Below are 8,697 nucleotides of genomic sequence, written 5' to 3'. Positions count from 1 at the left end.
AAATCTAAGTCTAACAGGAGTTGTATGTGGTGCACGGGGGGACAAGATTGTGCTGCTATGGGTATGAAATGTGCATGGATGATGGATGTGCATTGATGGGTAGAAAGGGCCAAGGTGTATTAAGTGGAATGGAATATGGAAGAAGAAGGTCGAGGGAGACATGGGCAGATGTCAGGATTTCTTTTATTTATTCTTTTACTCGTTTTAGTCATTTTGACTGTGGCCATGCTGGAGCACCACCTTAAGGGGGGAGGGTTCAGTTGATGAAATCAGCCCTAGCACTTATCCTTTGTAAACATTGAAGTTATTCTATCAGTCTCTTATGCTGAACTGCTAAGTTACGGGAACGTAAATACACCAACATCAGTTGTCAAGCGATGGTGGTGGGGGACAAACACACACACACACACACACGCGCGTGCACACACACGCACACAGATATCAATAAAGCATTTAGTATTAAAAGAATTTGGTTAAAAATATTCAACAATTAGACACCAGTAAATGTAAGCAGAACACAGATCTCAGGTAAATTCTCATACATGGCAGGTAAATCCAAATATACTTTGGCAGAATTTTTAGAAATACAGAGTGTTGTCAACAAAAAATACATTTAGAGAAAATTACATCTTTATTATATATCTCACCTTATAAAGCTGATGATTGTTTCTGTTGCATTAACACATACGTACATATATACATTCATATATATATATATCTATATATATATCTATATATATTATTAAAATTATAATTAAGGGTATCTAAGAGATACCATCACGCTGAAAATAGCAGCCAAAACTTGACTCTAAAACCACATTAAATGTATGAACATTTAATGTTGTTTTAGAGTCAAGTTTTGCTGCTATTTCCAGCGTGCTGGTATCTCTTAGATACCCTTAATTATAATTTTAATAGTAATTATTACCTTTGAAGGCTTTTATTCCCGTGCTGGCCACCTGATAAGATTGGTATTTAAATAACGACCTTAGCCTTATTTATATAAAAATATAAATATATATATAATATATATATATATATATATATATATATATATACACACACATATATGTACAAAGAGCACCATACGAGTGTGATCATTGACAGAGTGGCTAACCGGTTTCCGTGCCAGTGGCAGTTCAAAAGCACCATCCGAGCGTGGTCGTTACCAGAGCGGCTATCTGGCCTCCATGCTGGTGGCACGTAAAATCACCCACTATACTCTGAGTGGTTGGCATTAGGAAGAGCATCCAGCTGTAGATACTCTGCCAAATCAAGACTGGAACCTGGTGCAACCATCCGGTTCGCCAGCCCTCTGTCATACGTCCGACCCATGCTAGCATGGAAAGCGGACGTTAAACGATGATGATGTATTTATATACTATACATTTAAAGTGTTAATTCCTGTGCCTGCCAGTGTAATCTGTTGCATATTTGCTTAGTGATTACTTCAGCAATATTTTAACAGTAACATCTGTGCTTCATCCAAGAACGATTTATATGGTTGAAACATGCTTGGGGTTGTCTCTCTTGTTTTCGAGAAAACTGTCAAATTAGTGTTAGTAATTGAGTAATATTATCTCTTACTCACTGAGCACTTATTCGTTGTGACCTTTTTTAATGCATACTACATTAAATATGATCATACTGACTTAACTATCATTTTTCATTTTGATAGGGTCTTCGGCTAATTTCTCTAAGTAAATTATTCTCTTAATTACATTAAGGGTGTGGGTCTGATGTATGTAACAGGAACCATAAATACAGTAAAGTGCAGATTTAATAGGGGATAATTTTGGCATAGTTGCTTTACAAATTTTCTCTGCAGATATAAATATATTACCAGGAAGGATTTACATACTGTTGTGATTTCTGACGTGTTAAGGAACCAGGCAAAAAATCAGGTCTGTATTGGCATGCTATTGATTTGCTGTATATCTCAGGTATTACATATATATGTGTGTGTGTGTGTCGTGTGTGTAATATACACACACATATATACATATATATATATATATATATATAATATATAAGCACACATATATATATATATATATATATATATAGCACATACATATATGTATATATAATATATATATATATAATATATATATATTAGAAGGTTTGGAGATGATGTGCAGGCATTTTATATTAGAAGAAATGAGGTACTCAGAAATTTGGATGGTTTTATATTTACAGATATTTATTTGTATATTACATGTTTTTATACATCATATAACTTAGATCATATTAGCGCTTTCTTCATTCGTATATATAATATATATATATATATATATATATATATACATACATATATAAATGCACATACATATATGTACATATATATATATATATATATATATATATATATATGGCACATATATATGCATATATATATATATACATACGGGTGTCTACTATTACTACTGTTTATTACTATTACATGCATACTATTATCGAACCAAGGGTCTAACTATGGTCCTTCTGTAGTACTTACATAGCTTTAACTGCCATCTTGGGTCTTCTGGCCCAAAACCTCTTATACATGCACACACACACACACACATTTATATATGTTTATATATTATATATACTTTTATATTTTTATTGATTTTTAAAAGGTTGAATGCGAGTAATTCCTTTTATTGGAATAATTTCCAAAGATTTCTAACATTGTTTCTTCCTTTGAATTTAATAGCGTAAATCAGTGTAGATATGAAAACTGTTATAGAAATATATGAATTGGGTTAGTAAGTTAAATCATATACTTAATATATACATATATACATATACGAGCAGGAGTGGCTGTGTGGTAAGGAGTGTGCTATAGGTACTGGAGTGGGTGTGTGCTAAGTAGCTTGCTTACCAACCACATGGTTCCATGTTCAGTCCCACTGCCTGCCACCTTGGGCAAGTGTCTTCTACTATAGTCTCAGGCTGATCAAAGCCTTGTGAGTGGATTTGGCAGATGGAAACTGAAAGGAGCCCGCAGTATATATATATATATATATGGGTAAATGTAGCAAGGATGGCACGTATGAATGACAAAGCCACCTTGAGCATGATCCTATGAACCATAAAAATTTAAAACAGAGAGTTACTTAATTGTAAATAAATATGCTAACATGTGATGTAATTGCCCGGGGTTACTGTGGTCTTTATGTAGCTTTTTCTTTCCACAGATAAACCTCTCCATTTCTTGGGAACTTTTTGTACTATTTCGACATTTTTTGCATATATCCCCAATGATTTTGATCCCATTAGATCATTGTCCCTATTTTTGTTTCTTTTTTTTACTTTGTTTTCACCCCCCTCAAAAAGAAAAAGTCTACATTGTAATTGTCCCCTCTGTGTCTAACCCTGTGTGACCAATAAAGAAATCTATCTATCTATCTATCTATCTATCTCTATCCTTTATCTTTAACCTTTTACTTGTTTCTCTCATTGGAATAGGTCCTGTTGGGGAACTGTCTTGAAGGATTCAGTTGTACAAACTGACCCCTGTGCTTATTTGATAAACGCATGACTTAGTAGATAGGATGTTACACTCATGATTGCTAGAACCTGATTTCAATTCCCAGACTGGGCAGTGCATTGTGTTCTTGAGCAAGACACTTCATCTCACATTGCTCTACAATCACTTTGACACCTGACGTGTGGCACACAGTGCACCTGTTCAGACAATGTCGTTTTTGATGGAGACAATGAGCTAATGTATGGCACGAGCATTTGATCACTATAAACAAATCATTTGTGCAGGTCATTTAGCAAAAGCTGAATGCTCATATGTCGTTTTGAATGGGAGAGTCCATCATGTATGTATATATATATATATATATATATATGGAAAAAGAAGTCAAGATAGAAAATTCTAAAATAATTTTATAAAAAACATTTCAGTACCGGTTTCAGTCATTGAGACTTTTTCAACTGTAACAATTAAATAATTAAATTTAGAAAAATTAAAAAAAAGTTTTTTTTAAAAGAATATTTGTATAGTGTTCAAATATTCTTTAAAAAAAACTTTTCTTTTAATTTTTCTAAATTTAATTATTTAATTGTTAAAGTTGAAAAAGTCTCAATGATTGAACCGGTACTGAAATGCATTTTATAAAATTATTTTAGAATTTTCTATCTTGACTTTTTTTTCCATATATATCAACTCACGTGTTCCTTTTATATATATATATATATATATTAATAATATAAGGGTAAATAATTATTAATTTGAAAAAAAACCCAACAATTATTTTTGTGACGCACATGGTAAAATTTTGGAGGGAAAGTATGAATTCATTCGTCTATTTGGATTTGGCCTATGCTGGCTATCTCCTACTATCTCCAATGACGCTAGTTTGGGAAGCTGGAGGTATGTACAGCATTTGCAAAATCTATTTAAGTGGAATGTTGCGCTGAAGAAGGAAATGAATTGATTTATAATCCTAATCCAGAAACGCGTCCGTAACTAATCAAAAGACTTTGTTTTCGTTACTTTTTCCTTCTGTTTTACATATGTGAGTCACATGTATATGTTGTATGTGGGGTTATATTTGTAGAAAATAGAAATAAGCGGTCTTTGACTGCTATTTCTAATTTTTCGGTATGTGGCTAAGCCACCTGTTGCTTGCCCTTTTATTTATATATATATATATATGTGTGTGTGTGTGTGTGTGTATGTTTACATCTATACATATATATTTATGATACATCCAGATATTATATATTCATATATTTTGTTGCTTTTGTTGCTGTTACTGTTGTTTAGCCTCAGTCCTAACCTGATCAAGCAGACCTTTGATGAAAAGCATTCTAGTTGCGCCCAACACATATTCTTGTGTGTCAGTGTGAGAGTGGTTAAAAATTTACTTTTGTGGGATGCCAGTCTATTGCAGGGTTCAAGACAGGGGCTCCAGGTTAAGATCCATAGAGGCCTTAAGAACTCAAAAGATTTTGAGTGCTTACAGGTTGATATAATCAGCTTATTCCCTCCCCTGAAATTACTTCCTTGTGCTAAAATTTTTAATCATTTTTACTAGTAACAGTAGTTGTGGTAGCAGCAATAGAAGCATCATCATCATCATCATCATCATCAATATTATTGTTATTGGTAGTAGTATAAGTAGTTTTAGAAAATAAATAGCCTGGGCTGGTTTTAAGCCAATTAGACAGATTTGTTCAAATTGGGCCAATTAGACAGATTTGTTCAAATTGCTAAAGTGGAGGACACTGGGATGAATTTTTAGTATATCATTGTGGAGGAGCCTCAAACCCTCAACACTTTCTGTCTGGGAATGGCACACTTCATGAAGCATAAAACATTCAATCTTCAGCTTTTGTGGAGTAGAGGGGCCCCACTGACAATTCTCTAATTGGGCTCAATTAATGCACCTGTACTGGTGCTGTGTAAACGTACCTGTGCTGGTGGCCTGTAAAAAGCACCCAACATGCTCTGTTAAGTAATTATAATTAGGAAGAGCATCCAGACATAGAGACCATACTACAACAGCCAGTTGGAGCCAGCTCCATATCAAACCGTCCAACCCATGCCAGCATGGAAAGCAGACGTTAAGTGATGATGATGATAATAGTTGATAGGTACTTTTGCCATCCATTATACCTCCCTGAAGGTATGAAATGTAAAGTTGACTTAAGTGAGATTAAAACAACAAATATAAAGAGCAGGACAAAATGCTGCTAAGCATTTTAATCCAACATACTAATGATTTTACCAGCTTGCCACCTAATTAGTTAATTGAAGAGAAAATTTGTTGCTTTCTCAAAATGCCTTTATAAAAGGAAAAAAAAAGTCTGTGGCATTAATAGTTACTCTGTTAATCTAATGAAAGCAACTATGTACTTTTATGAGAGAGTCCCTTCCTTCCCCTCTAAGCCCAATTTTATTGTGATTTATCAAGAGTACATTTGCTATGGAACAATTAATAAAATACGAAAGAAATGTATTAAGCTATGGTTGCTTTGAAACTAAAACTTAATTTTCTTTTAATTTCTTATTCACAAGAATTATCATATTTCATTAGTAATGAGGGTTAATTCACTTTCTCTTTCTATAGTCAACTACTATAGGGTCCTATGATAGATTGTCACTGTTGAAGTTGTTGTCTGACCCCGGGTCAGTCATGATCATGCAGACGTGGTATATCTTGTGATTGATGGTATTCCAGTCATGGTATGTGGGGCAACATTATCTGATGTGTTCATTCAGGTTTCAAAATGGTAGGGTGTGGATTGAGGTAGATTTGGCTGCTATTTCTTGTAGATCATATGACCGTATAAGGGCTCCTCCTTAGCAGTGGATCTAATGCTTTGATGTTGCTGTTTGATCCAGCAGTCCTATGATTAAAGGAATTCCTATCATGACCATCCCATCTTTTTGTATATATTTAAGACTTCATTGTCTGTGCTCTTCGTTTTTCCTTAGGCATAGGTCTGGCTGTGTGGTAAGAAGTTTACTTCCCAACAACATGGTTCTGGGTTCAGTCCTACAGCATTGCACCTTGAGCAAATGTCTTCTGCTATAGCCTCAGGCTGACAAAGATTGTATGATGCTTGTATATGAAGAGCAATACTTCATAATAGTGAAACATGGGCTGTAAATACAGGGGACATGAAAAAACTAGATAAAAATGAAGTTAGCAAGCTCTGCTGGATGTGCAATGTCAGTGTGCATGTGTGACGAAATGCCAATGTGTTGAGAGAAAAACTGGGCATAATTGTGAGCTAGAGAAAAGACTATTCTGGTATGGTCATGTGATGTGTATGGATGAAGATATCTGCATAAAGAGGTTCTGACCATTAAATGTCTAATCATTAAATGTTGTGGAAGAGGGGGCAGGGCTACGAAGGAATGGAATGATGTAATGGAGATTGACTTCAGGACGTTGAGTTTCATGGAGGTCATGACAGAAAGGATTGAGGTTTTTGGGAAGTTACTGAGCTTGAGAAGACCCATCCACCTCAGCACAAATGAAGTCCTAAATGTATATCTGTATATCTAAATCCTCTACATGCTCGAATCAGATGATCTGGTTCATTTTGGGCATTACTCTGACTATGGCAGCTTTCAAAGAATCTTTGGTGTTATGAGCATGCTCATTGACCTCTCTCTCAACAACGCTCCACATGTAATAGTCTAATGGATTGAGACCTGGAGAATTAGGAGGTCAAATGTTAGGGGTTATGGGATCATGAAAATTTTCAGCCATCCATTCCTGTGTTACTAGAGCCATGTGTGATAGTGCAGAGTCTTACTGAAACGCATATGGCCTTCCATTGCATACACTGTCTATCCAGGGCTTAACAATTATTTCCAGGACCTCAAAGTAGGCGGCAGAGTTAACTCTAAGGCCTTGTGGAAAGAAGTAAAAAGGCATCACATGCCCTTCGTTGCTGACAACCCCTAAAACCACGACAGTTGCAGGAAATTTTGTATGCATAACACTTGCAACTTCTGAAGGGTCTGCACATAACCATCTATCATTTCTTCTGTTAACTTTTTGATCTTGGTCGAAGTTTTTCTCATTTGAGAAAAACCAAATCAAATCTTCTGCTGGATATTTCAGTTTGTTTAAGAGCCTTTTAGAACTGATGTAGTGATTTTATTTTGTTTTTTTTTCTGACAAATTAACCTTTCCTCATCATATAACACTTATATCTGATGTCTTCAAGGACAATATTTCTGACTGTTCCGTCTGATACATGGAGATCTTTTGCGATTGATCTCATGGACTTTCTGGGATTGTAATCAATGGCCTGCTGAACGTGATGGATAAATTCAGGTGTTCTGATGATTTCAGAGTGTTTAGAATACATTTTATGCTTTGATACTGGTGATACTTTTCTGTCTACAGTCTCTAGCTTCTTACAAACTTTGTAGACGAAAGATCTGGCAACTTTTAAAACTTGAGATATTTCTAAATCACTATGTTCAGCCTTGATAACCACAGTAACAGCATACCTCTTCATCTCTTGAGTTAGCTGAGGGTCTACCATTATTTTCTGAAGCAATGATTATACAGGGCTAGCAAAAAATGCAGCAATGACCCAAAATAGGTATGTCCTCAAATACCCTGTATATATATATATATATATATATATATATATATATATATTATATATACACACACACACAGATTGTGGTGAATATATTGTCATCTAAATTACACAAAAATGAAAATAACACTGACATTTCATTTATATATAAGATATATTTACCAAAATTACATAAAAATATCTTGAAATACTGAGTAAATCTATTCAATAAAATCGCCATTGGCTTCATCCATGGCCTCCAGATGACTTCAGAATCTCTTACCACTCTTCTTGTTTAAGTTGGTGAATGCTGCCTTATTCCTTGCTTCCAGTTCAACTTTGGTGTTACAAGGAGCTTTTTTGGTCTCTCACTCAACTGTGCTCTGCACAAAATAATCAAAGGTGTTGCAGTCTGGAGTTAGGTGGCCAGGTGTTAGGGCTGATGTGGTTGCAGAAATTGTCTGACAACCATGACTGGGTTCTCCTGCTTCTTTGGCATGGTGCAGAGTCCTCTTGCCAGACGTAGGGTCTTCCAGCAGCCACCCTCTTGACCGAGGGCAGCACTACCTCCTCCATGCACTTGATTCAAGCTTCCGTGTTGAGTGTGAGGCCATGTGGGAAGATGAATGGAGACAAAACATTGCTATC

This window comes from Octopus sinensis, linkage group LG14, assembly GCF_006345805.1.
Source record: "Octopus sinensis linkage group LG14, ASM634580v1, whole genome shotgun sequence".
In the NCBI taxonomy this organism is placed as follows: Eukaryota; Metazoa; Mollusca; class Cephalopoda; order Octopoda; family Octopodidae; genus Octopus; species Octopus sinensis.
The sequence above is the reverse complement of the archived record's forward strand: the minus strand, read 5'-3'. Positions refer to the sequence as shown.